Here is a 20,159-nt window from a genome sequence, read left to right as displayed (position 1 = left end):
GTTAGCAATTCTACAGAACTTACTCTCAAACATGAATGAATATGAACACAAATAGAATGCATGTGAACGCGCACTTTTCATAGAACACGTAATACCCTCCAACAGCAAGGATTCCAAATACGTAATACCCTCCAACAGCAAGGATTCCAAACACGTAATACCCTCCAACAGCAAGGATTCCAAACACGTAATACCCTCCAACAGCAAGGATTAGAACCTGAACCTTTTGCGTGGTAAATGGGAACGCAAAACACTTGCCTCTTGTGATCTTCCTCTTCATGGCTATGTGCATATGCACAAATAATCACCTATCTCTAGGTGAGCAACTGGGTTTCCACTGGTCATTTTCCATAGGCTCACATAACCAGCAGGTAACATTTTACAGAACCTGATTGTACAACACGGTGTATACATATATCTATCTATCTGTCTATCTATGTATCTATGTATCTATGTATCTATCTATCTATATATATATATATATATATATATATATATATATATATATATATATATATATATATATACATATATATACACACGAATATAGTGCATATGAACGCGCACTTCCATATAACCTACAAACCTCCAACAGCCAGAATCGAACCCGGGACCTCTGCGTAGAAGGCGATCATAGCCCAGCGGTAATGCTACCGCCTGCTACGCAGGGTTCGATCCTGGTTGTTGAAGGTTTGTATGTTATATGGAAGTGCGCGTTCATATGCACTATATTCGTGTATATATACATATATTACTTCTAGGGTTATCATTTGTTTATTATTTGTCGGGTTATATTAGAATAATGCTTACCTTGTCAGAACTGCGCTTGCTGGCGGTGTGGGGGTTCTGTGAGTAAAGGTTGCTGCTGTGTGAGACGAGGGTAGGTTTTTTGTATCTACTTTGAGTTGGTCATTACTTATGGAGCTCCTTGAGTGGTGGGGTTCTAATGCTGTTGCACAGAAATGAGTGTCTAGCACATTCGGGTTTGATTGTACTGGGATGATCATTGCTTCATTGTGTAAGCGATGTGTATTTGAATTTTTGTGTATAAACGAGTTACTGTTTCGAGACATTGTTCAATAGTCTGTGTCACTGACTATTTCATCCCTCCATCTTGGAAATGTAACGAAATTCGTAACTAGGGAACAGCTGTGTCATCTGAAGGTATCTAAGTAAATCAGTTTATTTTCTGCATTTTTTTGTTCATTCTCTAACATCGACGAAGCATCATAGTCAGTAACTCTCTCATTCATCTTTGTTCATCTTAAACTATCTAATTAGTATGAATAAGTTGTAGGTACTTCCTAATGTACTACATTTACTTCCTCGTGTTCGCTCATGTTATCGTTCCATTCTACTTCATCTGGTACAACACATTACCATCGACCCTTTAAGTCTCCTTTATGCCAGGCCATCAAAGATGAGCAATGACGCCGTTAAAAAGACACCAGAGTCGTAATTATTATAGTAAATGATGCAATATAAGGTAGAGAATAAAAGACGTAAACTATATAAAAGAGACATGTATATATATATATATATATATTAATCTTATGTACACAGGAACATGGGAATGGGAGAGAAAGGATCATTTTAGATCCATCTCTGATATGTCATCTCTTAAATCTACTTTGTACAGAATTTACAAGTGATAGAATAAATCTTTGGAATCTTTATATTCATATATATATGTATATATATATTTCTATAAACAATTTCAATATGCATGTCTTGGAAAGTGGGTGAAGGGAATAAAACTCCCTATAGACGTGTGGGTGAAAATATGAATATATATATTTTTGCATAAGAATCAGTTTATGCACTTGTATTTGTATGGGTGAATATATATGAGTGTATGCATTGATTCATGCATTCGTGTATGTATCTATGTTGTATGCAACAAATACGTGTGGATTTATTCCTATATGCATATCAAAGTATCAGTGTGTCGGGTCATATCTGGAAATAGGAACGAGTGTGTGGAATCACACAGTCAGTGAGTGAGTAACGCTGGTGAACAGAACCCACGGATGTCACGACGGTGAGTTTTGATGGTGGAGGTAGAGTGCGGTTAGGGAGGTCAGGAGGTCAAGAAGAAGGAGTAAAGTGCGTCAGACGGACAGTTGGTGGATGAAGATTCCGGTATATAGTAAGAGAGACAGGTGACGAGGTTAGGGTGATGGCTAGCTGATGGTGTCAGGCTCTGGTAAATAGGGAGTAGGAGGGCTAGGTGATGATGATTGGGTGCGGTATATAGGGAGTAACAGGGCCGGGTGATATGGATAGGGTGCGGTGTGGTGGTGGCAGGGTACGGTAAATAAAGGGTGACAAGTGATGGGAGCAGTTGCGGTAAGGGTGCCCAGGGAGCTAGGGTGCGGTACCGGATAAATGATACCATAGGTAGAGTTCGGTTAGGGGGAACCCGGATTATTTCAGGGAAGCCAGGTAAGAGATCAGTGAACAAGTATATGGGCTTAAAGGAAAGCAAAGGATGTGTCAAGGGAAAGAAGGAGGGCAGGTGCCAAGGGACAGGTTACGGCAGTCAGGATTGAGGGAGGTGCAGAGTAACCGGTTACGGGGTGGTCTTATAGGTTAGAGATGAGGATGAGGTACGTCAACGGGCGAGGTGATGGAGGTAGAGGGCGGCGAGGGGTGTGTGAGGGGGGAGGGGCCCGCGGTATGACAGGGGGGCGGGACAGAGTAACGGGGGAGGAGGGGGAGGAAGAAGACCCCCAGGGTAGGAGGACACGGGCGGGCTGGGTGGCTGGGTGGGCGAGTTAACGTCGCAGCCAGGGTTCTGCTTCTTCCACTTGGTGCGGCGGTTCTGGAACCAGATCTTGACCTGCGTCTCCGTCAGGTTGAGCGCCAGCGCCAGGTTGAGCCTCTCACACACGCTCAGGTACCTCGTCTGCTTGAACTTGTTCTCGAGCGACACCAACTGCTCGTAAGTGAAGGCGGTTCGCGCCCGGCGAGGTTTGCCGCCCCCAGACCCGCCACCAGGGCCACTCCCGCCCCGGCGGTGACTACTGGAGGAGCTGCCTTCACCTTTTCATCCCACAGCGACCGTCACCTTCGTCTCCGGAGTCTGAACACACTGTGGAGAGACGACCTCACTTAGTTCATCACCACTTATATGTAAACACACACACACACACACACACACACACACACACACACACACACTGAACAGGAACAAAAGAAGATATCAAAGAGAGAGCCATTAAACATGACATTCGAGACATAGAAGCATAAGAAACTTTCTATGAAAATTTCAGTAAAATTGTTTATCAAAGAAATAGGTCTAAGATAGGATGAGAAGTAAGGAAGTGAGCCATAAAGAAGAAAATGAGAGGCATTAGAAGACACGAGAGAGTAAATCAGTCCCACCTATACTGGAAGGTGCCAGAGGAGGACAGAACGCAAGGTATACGATTGCTGGACAGAATGCAAGGTATACGATTGCTGATACACTGGTAATGAGTGGAAAAGAACTGGAGTTTAAAGACTGTACTGGGAAACCAAACTTAATGTTGGTGAAGTAGTAAACCTCAAACGTACTGCAGACCAGAGCAGCATATCTGAGTGAGGAGCAGGAACCTGTTTAGAATCAATAACGCAGAAACTCAAATTTTCTCATTATCTATTTTGTTTTCAAATCTCATTCGTTTCCCACTATCACATTTCTAAACACCCTAGTTCAACCCCGCAGTAGCATAAACATGTTGGGCATTTTCCCCTCCTCCACTGTGTTCTAGACCCTCCTCCCTCCATAATAAACATGACAAATTCTACTTCTATATTCGTCCAGTATGAAGTGCTGTTCGCATATCTAAGGTGACTCATCCTCCGCCTCCCTTTCAAAGAGAATGGAATCATGAACCTTTAGCTGCGTTAATTCTTCAGGTATCACCTCTTCCTTCATACTTTCTGTTCGCCATGGTGTTGCGGCGCTATCCTTGTTCTAGTGATATCATCTCGGCCACTGCTCTCGACCACTGTCTGCACGGTCCCAAGTACTATGGCACGCCCCTAGCTGCTGCATCTCGCAGATTGTGTGTATACTAACCGCACGAGGACGGACCGTTATGATACCTCGTTCTTTCCTCGATCAGCGAACTGTTAAATGTTCCTCGTTCTGTCGTCTCTCCCACTTCCTATAACCTTCCCACCATTGAGAGTCAATTCCACAAACACTCAAGGATCTATACTTCATTTTATTGTTTTTCTTTCATTCTGTTTTTCTTTCATCCGAAATAGTGGTGATGTGAGAAGGAGATGGAGTGAGTATTTTGAAGGTTTGTTGAATGTGTTTGATGATAGAGTGGCAGATGTGGGGTGTCTTGGTCGAGGTGGTGTGCAAAGTGAGAGGGTTAGGGAAAATGATTTGGTAAATAGAGAAGAGGTAGTAAAAGCTTTACGGAAGATGAAAGCCGGCAAAGCAGCAGGTTTGGATGGTATTGCAGTGGAATCTATTAAAAAAGGGGGTGACTGTATTGTTGACTGGTTGGTAAAGTTATTTAATGTATGTATGATTCATGGTGAGGTGCCTGAGGATTGGCGGAATGCTTGCATAGTGCCATTGTACAAAGGCAAAGGGGATAAGAGTGAGTGCTCATATTACAGAGGTATAAGTTTGTTGAGTATTCCTGGTAAATTATATGGGAGGGTATTGATAGAGAGGGTGAAGGCATGTACAGAGCATCAGATTGGGGAAGAGCAGTTTGGTTTCAGAAGTGGTAGAGGATGTGTGGATCAGGTGTTTGCTTTGAAGAATGTATGTGAGAAATACTTAGAAAAACAAATGGATTTGTATGTAGCATTTATGGATCTGGAGAAGGCATATGATAGAGTTGATACAGATGCTTTGTGGAAGGTATTAAGAATATATGGTGTGGGAAGCAAGTTGTTAGAAGCAGTGAAAAGTTTTTATCGAGGATGTAAGGCATGTGTACGTATAGGAGGAGAGGAAAGTGATTGGTTCTCAGTGAATGTAGGTTTGCGGCAGGGGTGTGTGATGTCTCCATTGTTGTTTAATTTGTTTATGGATGGGGTTGTTAGGGAGGTGAATGCAAGAGTTTTGGAAAGATGGGCAAGTATGAAGTCTGTCGGGGATGAGAGAGCTTGGGAAGTGAGTCAGTTGTTGTTCGCTGATGATACACCGCTGGTGGCTGATTCATGTAAGAAACTGCAGAAGCTGGTGACTGAGTTTGGTAAAGTGTGCGAAAGAAGAAAGTTAAGAGTAAATGTGAATAAGAGCAAGGTTACTAGGTACAGTACGGTTGAGGGTCAAGTCAATTGGGAGGTAAGTTTGAACGGAGAAAAACTGGAGGAAGTGAAGTGTTTTAGATATCTGGGAGTGGATCTGTCAGCGGATGGAACCATGGAAGCGGAAGTGAATCATAGGGTGGGGGAGGGGGCGAAAATTCTGGGAGCCTTGAAGAATGTGTGGAAGTCGAGAACATTATCTCGGAAAGCAAAAATGGGTATGTTTGAAGGAATAGTGGTTCCAACAATGTTGTATGGTTGCGAGGCGTGGGCTATGGATAGAGTTGTGCGCAGGAGGGTGGATGTGCTGGAAATGAGATGTTTGAGGACAATATGTGGTGTGAGGTGGTTTGATCGAGTAAGTAATGTAAGGGTGAGAGAGATGTGTGGAAATAAAAAGAGTGTGGTTGAGAGAGCAGAAGAGGGTGTTTTGAAATGGTTTGGTCACATGGAGAGAATGAGTGGGGAAAGATTGACCAAGAGGATATATGTGTCAGAGGTGGAGGGAACGAGGAGAAGTGGGAGACCAAATTGGAGGAGGAAAGATGGAGTGAAAAAGATTTTGTGTGATCGGGGCCTGAACATGCAGGAGGGTGAAAGGAGGGCAAGGAATAGAGTGAATTGGAACGATGTGGTATACCGGGGTCGACGTGCTGTCAATGGATTGAACCAGGGCATGTGAAACGTCTGGGGTAAACCATGCAAAGTGTGTGGGGCCTGGATGTGGAAAGGGAGCTTTGGTTTCGGTGCATTATTACATGAAAGCTAGAGACTGAGTGTGAACGAATGGGGCCTTTGGTGTTTTTCCTAGCGCTATCTCGCACACATGAGGGGGGAGGGGGTTGGTATTCCATGTGTGACGAGGTGGCGATGGGAACAAATAAAGGCAGACAGTATGAATTATATACATGTGTATATATGTATATGTCTGTGTGTGTATATATAAGTGTACATTGAGATGTATAGGTATGTATATTGTGCGTGTGTGGACATGTATGTATATACATGTGTATGTGGGCGGGTTGGGCCATTCTTTCGTCTGTTTCCTTGCGCTACCTCGCTAACGCAGGAGACAGCGACAAAGCAAAATAAATAAAAATAAAATACTAACCCCACGAGGACGGACCGTTATGATACCTCGTTCTTTCCTCGATCAGCGAACTGTTAAATGTTCCTCGTTCTGTCGTCTCTCCCACTTCCTATAACCTTCCCACCACTGAGAGTCAATTCCACAAACACTCAAGGATCTACACTTCATTTCATTGTTTTTCTTTCATTCTGTTTTTCTTTCATCCGAGATACCCATGATTCAAGCATGTTTGTGTCCACCTCATGTCAATTATTTTGAATGAGAAGCTAAGATCAAACCAGGTCTCTCTGGAGGAAAGAGAAAAGATGATAGCAAGGTTGAAAAAAAAATAAAGAAGAGGGACAGACTATATTAGTAAGGAACAATTTGAATTTTCAAAATATACAGTTGGATGATCTGCTTACATATTCATAATGAGAAAAATTGCTGTAGGGAATCTTATGAAATAGTGTTGATAATCTACAATTCTCTAAACCTTCGTGACATACTTGAGCAAACCTTTAACGCAAATGAAGGTTCAATAAAAGGGAGCGACAAGGATAATTAAGCCTAATTCTGAAGATATTACGAAAGTTGCTCTGATCAACATATTCTGGCAGCTTAGTCCGTGTCGTTGATATCTATCTATCTCTCTATCTATCTATCTATCTATCTATCTATCTATCTAGAGAGATACATGGCTCAACTGGAGATGTCATAAAACAATAGACCATAGTAGAAAAAATGTCAGCACAACAGGTATAAGAGAGCGAGGAATGAGTATTACAAGATAAAGAAAGAGGAGGAAAGAAACTCAGAGATTAATGAACACTGAGACAAAAGTGAAGGGGAAATCTTAAACTCTTCCATATATTCAGCAGGAGGAAGTTCCTAGTGAAAGAGAAGCTAATTAGGCTGAGTGATTCTGAGTGAAGCGTTACTGAAGACAACGAGGAAATGATGTGAGAAATAATAACCACACGTTAAGTTCGATAATGTCTCCACACTGGAGGCTGCCATAACCCCACCCTCAGTGACGTGTGATGGGCAAAATTGTCTTAGAAAACACTGAAGCTGTTAGATAGGACGTCCGCGGGCCACTGAAGAGTTTTGATGAATGGGATAAAGAAAAGTGACAAGCGTGTGGATGCAGGTCGTATACAGAAGTTTATAAAGTTGTTTGATGGTACATAAAGTTCAAGCCATGGCGCCCCACGAGAGTGGAACTCCATCCGTGTGCTGTACGATAAGGTAATTACTAAACGAAAGACTGAGAGGACCCCCTTAATAATTATTTGAAGGAAATCAAGTTTATGTGAGGAAGGAGAAGTACGGCACTTATAAGACACGAATCATTTCTAACTAGACCAACATTACGTTGTGGCTAATAGCATCATGATAACATTGCACGGTGTGAGCGGTGGAGCGAGAAGCCTTCGTCTCACTGCTGCTGAACAGCCGGTGACAACAACGATCAGGGAAGAGCCACACGCTCTCACACCCTCCACGTATGTCAACAGTGAGGGTGGCTGCATTCCTCATGGCTCAGTTGTAGTGGCCCGACATTTACCCGGGTTGTAATGGTAGCAGCGCACGCCCACTCGTTCTCCTAAATTCTCGGATCAGAAGTTATTTTCAGAGCGAGACGACGCCATGGATCAGGTTTCATTGTTGCGCTGATGAAATCAAAAACAACAGAAACACTGTTTCATATGTTTCCAAGCACATTAATGTGTGGGCAAAACTGGGGAAACAAAATTCTCAGATCAAGTACTTTACAGACATACCCACAGACAGTTCCACAGACAGGCCCTCAGACAGCTCCACAGACAGGACCCCAGACAGTTCCACAGACAGACCTCACGGCCAGGAACTGCTCGTGACTTTTCTGCGAGACTTGCCTCTCTACATGCCGGGATCTTGCTAGACTTTCTCTTCTCTTAACATATTATCGTCTTTCTTTTTCCTTTCGCTCTGCACGTCAAAAATCTTCAAAAGCGTACACACGTCAGGACGTACAACCAAATGCATCACCACCGAACTGTAACTGACAGGTTAACTACTGGAATTCTATCTCATCGTGTTATCTTCTGGTATCCCTGCTGGTGTAGGTATAAAACCGGTGACTACGTCCTCAAAGCCCGACAAGGCGTTGGTGATGATGGCACGTGTGTCTGCACAGGAGAGCATCTTAACCTATATGACACAGCTGGAGTGCTAAGTTGCCCTCAGCCAGTGGCCAAGACTCTGTGGTGATCCATGAGGCTAAGATAGCCCCTGTGATGGATCACGGGGAGGAGGCCACGTCAACCTTTGCAGTGAACCACCGGGCAAATTCCTGCCTTGGGATGCGTCATGGGACTAGTTCAGCTCCTGTGATGAAGCTGTGCGCATCATATAGTCACGTGACGTATTACATAGATAATAATGCCCATGTGACAGCTCATGTAGGTAACATAGACCCCGTATTGTTTCATACACAAATTGTGGACTGTGTGACGTGTTACCAACATAGCATATTATAGATATAATGTATCCAATGTGACAAGTCATGCTGACGATGCAAGCCAGGCATTTGTGACGTGTCTTTACAGGCATTGTAACTCTATGACGTAACATACGCATAACGAAGGTATCTAAACCTGTGAATACTCTAGCCACTCATTGTCTCTGGTTATAACGCAAGTGACACCAGCTCGCGAACAACATCAGTAACGAACGCTGTGCTGACACGACAGACAGGCAAACCTCTCACAGGGAAGGTTGTGATGGCAAACTCGTATGGCGAACGTCACCCAGACATGATAGATACAAGGAATTCGCAGAACGAACGTCATTCAGACGTGATGATAAACTTGCATAGCGAACGTCATTCAGAAGTGATGGTAAACTTGCATAGCGAACGTCATTCAGACGTGATGGTAAACTTGCATAGCGATCTCATTCAAACGTGATGGTAAACTTGCATAGCGAACGTCATTCAGACGTGATGATAAACTTGCATAGCGAACGTCATTCAGACGTCATAAGGCTAACTCGCGTAGGGAGCGTCATTCACTATACATAAACTCGTAAACTAATGATCAGCAAATTAACGAATAAAACTCGGCAAGAGCTGACAGGACTAGGTAATCAGGGTAATAACTAAGCCTCGTTCACTTATATCTCTCAGCTCTCCAACATGTTATCTACCAGAATGAGATCGAATGTGAAGGATGGGAAACTATTTTCAAAGACTTCCGAACAAACTCAAATATTATCCTGATTTTAACGCTCCAGTTGTTAGATATCGTATATGTCACTTTTAAGAAGTTGAATTTAACTTTTGCTGAATGCTGTTCGTATAAACTTCTGAGTGCTTATCCGTACATTGAATTGATGACATCTGATCACATACATATTGTAAAGAAACATCTGTTGTACGTTATTTCGTAAAAGAGTAAAAAGATGGAAGTAAACGAAACAGTGAATCCGTACCGTTGAGATGTGAACCGGCAACCTCTACTGTGAACTACACAGTACAGCAATGAAGAACGCTGGTTTAGAGCGAGGCACCCAGAACTGCTGTGACGTACACAACACTAGAGTTAAACTCTCAGCACTACAGTGAAGCCCTTAGTACTGCAGTGAAGTATCCGACATTACAGTGATGCACCTAGCATCACAGTGAGGCATTCAGAATTGTAGTATAGCATCCAACACTTCAGTGAAGTACCCAGCGGTACAGTTAGGCACATAACACTGCAGTAAAGCATCCAGTACTACAGTGAAGCCCCCAGGACTACAGTGAAGCACCCAAGACTACAAGAAGCTCTCAGTGCTGCAGTGAAGTACCCAGCACTACGGTGAAGCACCTACCATTACAGAAAGACACCCAGCACTGCAGTAAAGCATTCAACACTACAGTGAAGGACCCAGCACTAAGGTGGGTCACCCAAAACTGAATTGAAGCATCGAATACCACAGTGAAACACCCAGCACTACACTGAAGTTCTTATTACTACAGTGAAGCACATAATACCTCAGTGAAGCACTCAGCACTAAAGTAAAGCTTTTATTACTGCAATGAAGCACATAATACCACAGTAAAGCACCCAGCACTATTGTTCGGTATCCAATGCTGCAGCGAACCACTAAGTACCACAGTGAAGCACCCAGCAATACATTGAAGATCTTGTTACTGCAGTGAAGCACATAATACCACAGTGATGCACCCAGCACTATGGTGAGGCACTCACACCTGCAGTGAAACATCGAGTACTGCAGTGAAGCACCAACCACTACATTATAGCACCCATCACTACAATGAAGCACCCATCACCACAGTGAAGAACCCAACACGACAGCATAGCATTCAACACTACAGTAAAGCACCCAGCACCACGGTGAAGCACTCAGCGATGCAGTGAAACTCCCAGTACTACGCTGAAACACCTAGTACCATAGTGAAGCACCTAACACCACAGTGAAGCACCCAGTACTACAGTGAATCACCAACCGCTGCAATCAACTGCTCATTATCACAAGGAACCGCCTAACGTTACATCGAACCACCTGGTCACCTCCAGCGAACCATCAAGCAACACATCGAACTGCCCAACACTACGATGAAACACTCACCAACTGAAACGTAAAGTCGCCAACAAGAACATGTCCCCATGTTCTCTTGACGGTATCTCGCGACCGTCCGGACACAGCCTGCTCGTGGTTACGCCGCCACTCAAAAATCGCGATCGGCGAGGCTATATCCTCGGAGTACAATCTCGTCGACCCCCAAATGAGTCCATCCTTTCCCTGCTTCTGATTGTAGTGCAGACTTAGAGCTGCAGGAGCCCTAGAAAAAGGGCTCCTCGGTGTTATATATCAACAATTCTATGCGCTGCAAGCATTAGGCTTGGAGCGGTGGGTATATACCTGTTAGATATACCTTCCATAAAAGGCGATAGTGATGGTATATACTCACAAACTTCCCTCTTCTGAAACACGCACCGAACCTTAGCTCGAAATATTCCAACATTCTCCTGAAGTGAACACTGCTTCGATTTCTTTCATAATTGGTAATACTGGCGAAGGGCATCTTGAAGTATCAGTCCTCACTTGGCCTTACCAGTAGCCCTGCGTGTGAGAGAGCGACGCGTCAGGGCATCGTGTGACCTGTCGGAGTAAAGAGAAACGAACGAGGGAGTCAACTTGTTGCATTATCTGTACCACGTATCATCGCTAGAGTGAATAACACAAAACTACGAAGAACCATCCAGTATTATAACGAACCATACTCCATTGCAGCGAAGTACCCAGCATTATAGCGAAGCACTCAGCATTAAACCGAACCACCCAGCATTACAGTGAGCTACCCATCATTACAGCGAACCATCCGGCATTAGAGCGAACCATCCAGCATTAGAGCGAACCATTCAACATTATACTGACCACCCAGCACAGTAGAGAACCATCCATCATTATAGCGAACACACCGCACTATATCGAAGTACCAAGAAATCTAGAAAACTATCCAGCAATATGGCGAACTTCCCTTGACTATGGCGAACCACCCGGCATTATAACGAACACACAGCATTATAGAGAACACGCAGCATTATAGAGAACCATCCATCATTATAGCGAACCGCCCAGTACACAGTAAATCACCCACTATTACAGTGAACAACCCACCACTACAATGAACTATCCACCACTGTAATTAACCACAGCTACAGTACAGCGAACCACTCATCTGCACTAGACCACACTACCATAGCCTACCACCAATCATCACGCCACACCACAGCAGCAGTGAACAAGGCAACAGCTTTAGCTTGAGCTAACTATGGGGTCACGGTCATTCAGTTGTTATGGCTGAGGTAATGACCAAGCTGTGCGTAGTTTGATGGCACGGGACAATTAGTGTTTACGGCGGATATTGCTAATTGTAAGGTTGAAATATGTGGCGTATTTGTGCAGAAATTTTCCCGTACGCTGCAACATGTTCTCGTATGCAAATTGATATTGTTATGGGCACAATAAAAACCCTCACATTTCAAGCACTTGCCATGACGTATATCACCAGTAACATGTATTGCCTCGTTGCTCATACAGCAGATTTACAGGCTATTGCGTCTGTGCTTGATGCTAATGAAACATTAATACTTTACATCTTCAATTCTCTTATGTGCACTTATCGATATAATGAATATATATATATATACATATATATATATATATATATATATATATATATATATATATATATATATATATATATATATATATATATATATATATATATATATATATATATATATATATCATCCCTAAGGATAGAATACTTACGCGTATTCCTTGTGTGTCGTAAAAGGCGACTAAAGGGAGGAGCGGGGTGCTGGAAATCCTCCCCTCCTGTTTTACTTTTCAAAAGAAGGAACAGAGATGGGGGCCTAGTGAGGGTTTTTCCCCCCTCTAAGGCTCAGTTATCTGTTTTAGATACCATAGGGTGAACAATGCAGTAAAGGGAACCATGAGAGCTGAAGCTTATCATATGGTTGGTGAGAGGACCAATATCCTGGGTGTGAAGAGGACAGTATGGAGAGAGTGTTACAGTACTTTGGTTTTGTATGGATGTATTGCGTGGGCCTTAAATGGAAAAGCACGGCAAAAGGCGAATGTGTTAGAAACAAAATGCCCGATGACAGTACGTGGTATGATGAGGATTGATAGAAAAAGAAATGACAAGGTAAGAGAGAGATATATGACAGAAGACTTAGAGTCTGGACATATGGATGGGATGCGTTATGAGAGACTGAATATGGTGTCATACAAGTAATGGATGTAGGGAACGAGGAAGAGAAGAATATCGAGGACGAGATGGAAGGATGGAATAAAAGACGCTTTGAGTTATAGGAGCTTGAACGTGCAGAAGTGTTTACGGCACGCATGGGATAGAGCTAATTGGAAAACTGTGGTATACAAGGGCCAACGTGCGGTCAATAGGTTTAGCAAGGGGGCAGGTAAGTGGTCAGGATAAACTGTTAAAGAGTGTGGGGCTCGGCTGTAGATAGAGGTCAGTGGTTTCGATGTATTATGCATGACAGATGGGGAGCGGATTTAAAAGAAATGAGATCGTTCTTCGTCCGGTTTTAGCATTATCCCGCTGACGCGTGAACAGGCAAACAAATAAGAAAAACAAAACCTTAGTGATACACCGAATTTACTTATGATTATATGGTGTATAGAGAACCATGATAGAAATATTTCATAAGCTTAATGTTGTAATTTGCATTTAGATGGAAAAATAGTGGCGTTCGCTAAGAACCTTGAGAGTAAGAAAAGTGACAAGTGGCACCCAAATACTATGACACTGTGAAGCCCTGAGCTACGGTATCTTTGAAACTGAAGATGAAGGCAGGTTTTCACAATTCGCTTTCGATACTGGAGCGTTTTGCCTTACCAGGAAGAATCTACGTTGTCATCTAGCAGAGGCGAATGATTAATGAGAACTGATGGAACAAAAGACCCTCTTAGCACAACACGTCAGGCCCAGTGTTTAGACCTCTTTAGAAAAGACACACCCAGCTACCAAGGTCAATCCTCACCACCTGGCGCTCCTTAATCACTCTCCCTTAGAAAGGTTACGAACAGATAAAGCAAACAGTGCTTGGCTTAGAGGGATTGGTGTTGGACGGCGGGAACCAAGTATGATGTTGGGATTGAAATAACTTTGTTAAGCACTGGCACCTGATGAGGTGGACTGTCTCCACGAAACATGTGCCACATGTATAGAAAAAATACATGTTAAATAGAAATGTATGAACTCCTCCTGAAGTGCAATCTCACCTTCATACTATCATCACAGGCAAGTGTGATCATATATATATATATATATATATATATATATATATATATCAATACCCTCCCATATAATTTACCAGGAATACTCAACAAACTTATACCTCTGTAATTTGAGCACTCACTCTTATCCCCTTTGCCTTTGTACAATGGCACTATGCAAGCATTCCGCCAATCCTCAGGCACCTCACCATGAGTCATACATACATTAAATAACCTTACCAACCAGTCAACAATACAGTCACCCCCTTTTTTAATAAATTCCACTGCAATACCATCCAAACCTGCTGCCTTGCCGGCTTTCATCTTCCGCAAAGCTTTTACTACCTCTTCTCTGTTTACCAAATCATTTTCCCTAACCCTCTCACTTTGCACACCACCTCGACCCAAACACCCTATATCTGCCACTCTGTCATCAGACACATTCAACAAACCTTCAAAATACTCATTCCATCTCCTTCTCACATCACCACTACTTGTTATCACCTCCCCATTTACGCCCTTTCACCCTCCTGCATGTTCAGGCCCCGATCACACAAAATCTTTTTCACTCCATCTTTCCACCTCCAATTTGGTCTCCCACTTCTCCTCGTTCCCTCCACCTCCGACACATATATCCTCTTGGTCAATCTTTCCTCACTCATTCTCTCCATTTGCCCAAACCATTTCAAAACACCCTCTTCTGCTCTCTCAACCACGCTCTTTTTATTTCCATACATCTCTCTTACCCTTACGTTACTTACTCGATCAAACCACCTCACACCACACATTGTCCTCAGACATCTCATTTCCAGCACATCCATCCTCCTGCGCACAACTCTATCCATAGCCCACGCCTCGCAACCATACAACATTGTTGGAACCACTATTCCTTCAAACATACCCATTTTTGCTTTCCGGGATAATGTTCTCGACTTCCACACATTTTTCAAGGCTCCCAAAATTTTCGCCCCCTCCCCCACCCTATGATCCACTTCCGCTTCCATGGTTCCATCCACTGACAGATCCACTCCCAGATATCTAAAACACTTTACTTCCTCCAGTTTTTCTCCATTCAAACTTACCTCCCAATTGAATTGACCCTCAACCCTACTGTACCTAATTAGCTTGCTCTTATTCACATTTACTCTTAACTTTCTTCTTTCACACACTTTACCAAACTCAGTCACCAGCTTCTGCAGTTTCTCACATGAATCAGCCACCAGCGCTGTATCATCAGCGAACAACAACTGACTCACTTCCCAAGCTCTCTCATCCCCAACAGACTTCATATTTGCCCCTCTTTCCAAAACTCTTGCATTCACCTCCCTAACAACCCCATCCATAAACAAATTAAACAACCATGGAGACATCACACACCCCTGCCGCAAACCTACATTCACTGAGAACCAATCATTTTCCTCTCCTCCTATACGTACACATGCCTTACATCCTCGATAAAAACTTTTCACTGCTTCTAACAACTTGCCTCCCACACCATATATTCTTAATACCTTCCACAGAGCATCTCTATCAACTCTATCATATGCCTTCTCCAGATCCATAAATGCTACATACAAATCCATTTGCTTTTCTAAGTATTTCTCACATACATTCTTCAAAGCAAACACCTGATCCACACATCCTCTACCACTTCTGAAACCACACTGCTCTTCCCCAATCTGATGCTCTGTACATGCCTTCACCCTCTCAATCAATACCCTCCCATATAATTTACCAGGAATACTCAACAAACTTATACCTCTGTAATTTGAGCACTCACTCTTATCCCTATTGCCTTTGTACAATGGCACTATTCACGCATTCCGCCAATCCTCAAGCACCTCACTATGAGTCATTTTTTTTTTTTTTTTTGCTTTTTCGCTGTCTCCCGCGTTTGCGAGGTAGCGCAAGGAAACAGACGAAAGAAATGGCCCAACCCACCCCCATACACATGTATATACATACGTCCACACACGCAAATATACATACCTACACAGCTTTCCATGGTTTACCCCAGACGCTTCACATGCCTTGATTCAATCCACCGACAGCACGTCAACCCCGGTATACCACATCGCTCCAATTCACTCTATTCCTTGCCCTCCTTTCACCCTCCTGCATGTTCAGGCCCCGATCACACAAAATCTTTTTCACTCCATCTTTCCACCTCCAATTTGGTCTCCCTCTTCTCTTCGCTCCCTCCACCTCCGACACATATATTCTCTTGGTCAATCTTTCCTCACTCATTCTCTCCATGTGCCCGAACCATTTCAAAACACCCTCTTCTGCTCTCTCAACCACGCTCTTTTTATTTCCACACATCTCTCTTACCCTTACGTTACTTACTCGATCAAACCACCTCACACCACATATTGTCCTCAAACATCTCATTTCCAGCACATCCATCCTCCTGCGCACAACTCTATCCATAGCCCACGCCTCGCAACCATACAACATTGTTGGAACCACTATTCCTTCAAACATACCCATTTTTGCTTTCCGAGATAATGTTCTCGACTTCCACACATTCTTCAAGGCTCCCAGAATTTTCGCCCCCTCCCCCACCCTATGATCCACTTCCGCTTCCATGGTTCCATCCGCTGCCAGATCCACTCCCAGATATCTAAAACACTTCACTTCCTCCAGTTTTTCTCCATTCAAACTCACCTCCCAATTGACTTGACCCTCAACCCTACTGTACCTAATAACCTTGCTCTTATTCACATTTACTCTTAACTTTCTTCTTTCACACACTTTACCAAACTCAGTCACCAGCTTCTGCAGTTTCTCACATGAATCAATTGCCCCTCTTTCCAAAACTGTTGCATTCACCTCCCGAACAAACCCATCCATAAACAAATTAAACAACCATTGAGACATCACACACCCCTGCCGCAAACCTACATTCACTGAGAACCAATCACTTTCCTCCCTTCCTACACGTACACATGCCTTACATCCTCGATAAAAACTTTTCACTGCTTCTAACAACTTGCCTCCCACACCATATATTCTTAATACCTTCCACAGAGCATCTCTATCAACTCTATCACATGCCTTCTCCAGATCCATAAATGCTACATACAAATCCATTTGCTTTTCTAAGTATTTCTCACATACATTCTTCAAAGCAAACACCTGATCCACACATCCTCTACCACTTCTGAAACCACACTGCTCTTCCCCAATCTGATGCTCTGTACATGCCTTCACCCTCTCAATCAATATCCTCCCATATAATTTACCAGGAATACTCAACAAACTTATACCTCTGTAATTTGAGCACTCACTCTTATCCCCTTTGCCTTTGTACAATGGCACTATGCACGCATTCCACCAATCCTCAGGCACCTCACCATGAGTCATACATACATTAAATAACCTTACCAACCAGTCAATAATACAGTCACCCCCTTTTTTAATAAATTCCACTGCAATACCATCCAAACCTGCTGCCTTACCGGCTTTCATCTTCCGCAAAGCTTTTACTACCTCTTCTCTGTTCACCAAATCATTTTCCCTAACCCTCTCACTTTGCACACCATCTCGACCAAAACACCCTATATCTGCCACTCTATCATCAAACACATTCAACAAACCTTCAAAATACTCACTCCATCTCCTTCTCACATCACCACTACTTGTTATCACCTCCCCATTTGCGCCCTTCACTGAAGTTCCCATTTGCTCCCTTGTCTTACGCACTTTATTTACCTCCTTCCGGAACATCTTTTTATTCTCCCTAAAATTTAATGATACTCTCTCACCCCAACTCTCATTTGCCCTCTTTTTCATCTCTTGCACCTTTCTCTTGACCTCCTGTCTCTTTCTTTTATACATCTCCCACTCAATTGCATTTTTTCCCTGCAAAAATCGTCCAAATGCCTCTCTCTTCTCTTTCACTAATAATCTTACTTCTTCATCCCACCACTCACTACCCTTTCTAATCAACCCACCTCCCACTCTTCTCATGCCACAAGCATCTTTTGCGCAATCCATCACTGATTCCCTAAATACATCCCATTCCTCCCCCACTCCCCTTACTTCCATTGTTCTCACCTTTTTCCATTCTGTACTCAGTCTCTCCTGGTACCTCCTCACACAAGTCTCCTTCCCAAGGTCACTTACTCTCACCACCCTCTTCACCCCAACATTCACTCTTCTTCTCTGAAAACCCATACAAATCTTCACCTTATCCTCCATAAGATAATGATCAGACATCCCTCCAGTTGCACCTCTCAGCACATTAACATCCAAAAGTCTCTCTTTCGCGCGCCTGTCAATTAACACGTAATCCAATAACGCTCTCTGGCCATCTCTCCTACTTACATACGTATACTTATGTATATCTCGCTTTTTAAACCAGGTATTCCCAATCACCAGTACTTTTTCAGCACATAAATCTACAAGCTCTTCAACGTTTCCATTTACAACACTGAACACCCCATGTATACCAATTATTCCCTCAACTGCCACATTACTCACCTTTGCATTCAAATCACCCATCACTATAACCCGGTCTCGTGCATCAAAACCATTAACACACTCATTCAGCTGCTCCCAAAACACTTGCCTCTCATAATCTTTCTTCTCATGCCCAGGTGCATATGCACCAATAATCACCAATCTCTCTCCATCAACTTTCAGTTTTACCCATATTAATCGAGAATTTACTTTCTTACATTCTATCACATACTCCCACAACTCCTGTTTCGGGAGTACTGCTACTCCTTCCCTTGCTCTTGTCCTCTCACTAACCCCTGACTTTACTCCCAAGACATTCCCAAACCACTCTTCCCCTTTACCCTTGAGCTTCGTTTCACTCAGAGCCAAAACATCCAGGTTCCTTTCCTCAAACATACTACCTATCTCTCCTTTTTTCACATCTTGGTTACATCCACACACATTTAGACACCCCAGTCTGAGCCTTAGAGGAGGATGAGCACTCCCCGCGTGATTCCTTCTTCTGTTTCCCATTTTAGAAAGTTAAAAAAATACAAGGAGGGGAGGATTTCTGGCCCCCCGCTCCCGTCCCCTCTAGTCGCCTTCTACGACACGCGACACGCGAGATATATCTATATATCTATATCTACATATATATATATATATATATATATATATATATATATATATATATATATATATATATATATATATATATATATATATACATTTCTTCTTTCTTTCATACTATTCGCCATTTCCCGCATTAGGAAGGTAGCGTTAAGAACAGAGGACTGGGCCTTTGAGGGAATATCCTCACCTGGCCGCCCTTCTCTGTTCCTTCTTTTGGAAAATTGAAAAAAAAAGCGAGAGGGGAGGATTTCCAGCCACCCGCTCCCTCCCCTTTTAGTCGCCTTCTACGACACGCAGGGAATACGTGGGAAGTATTCTTTCTCCCCTATCCCCAGGGATAATATATATACATATATATATATATATATATATATATATATATATATATATATATATATATATATGTATATATATATATATATATATATATATATATATATATATATATATATATATATATATATATATATATATATATATATATATATATATATATATATATATATATATATATATATATATATATATATATATATATATACATATACATATATATATATATATATATATATATATATATATATATATATATATATATATATATATATATATATATATATATATATATATATATATATATATATATATATATATATATATATATATATATATATATATATATATATATATATATATATATATATATATATGTTTATATATGTCTATTCCACTATTCACTGTTATGTATATATATATATATACATATATATATATATATATATATATATATATATATATATATATATATATATATATATGTATATATATATATATATATATATATATATATATATATATATATATATATATATATATATATCTTTTTCTTTCTTTTAAACTATTCGCCATTTCCCGCGTTCGCGAG

The 20,159-nt window shown here is 42.1% G+C and overlaps 1 pseudogene; it reads right to left on the bottom strand.

Annotated features, from left to right (window-relative positions):
• Nucleotides 1-1,508: 1,508 nt before the first annotated feature.
• The window catches only part of LOC139752825 (uncharacterized), a 61,197-nt pseudogene continuing 42,546 nt past the window's right edge, over nucleotides 1,509-20,159 (bottom strand).

The sequence above is a fragment of the Panulirus ornatus genome, chromosome 13, assembly GCF_036320965.1.
Source record: "Panulirus ornatus isolate Po-2019 chromosome 13, ASM3632096v1, whole genome shotgun sequence".
Classification (NCBI taxonomy): domain Eukaryota; kingdom Metazoa; phylum Arthropoda; class Malacostraca; order Decapoda; family Palinuridae; genus Panulirus; species Panulirus ornatus.
This window is presented reverse-complemented; position numbering and strand designations above follow the sequence as displayed.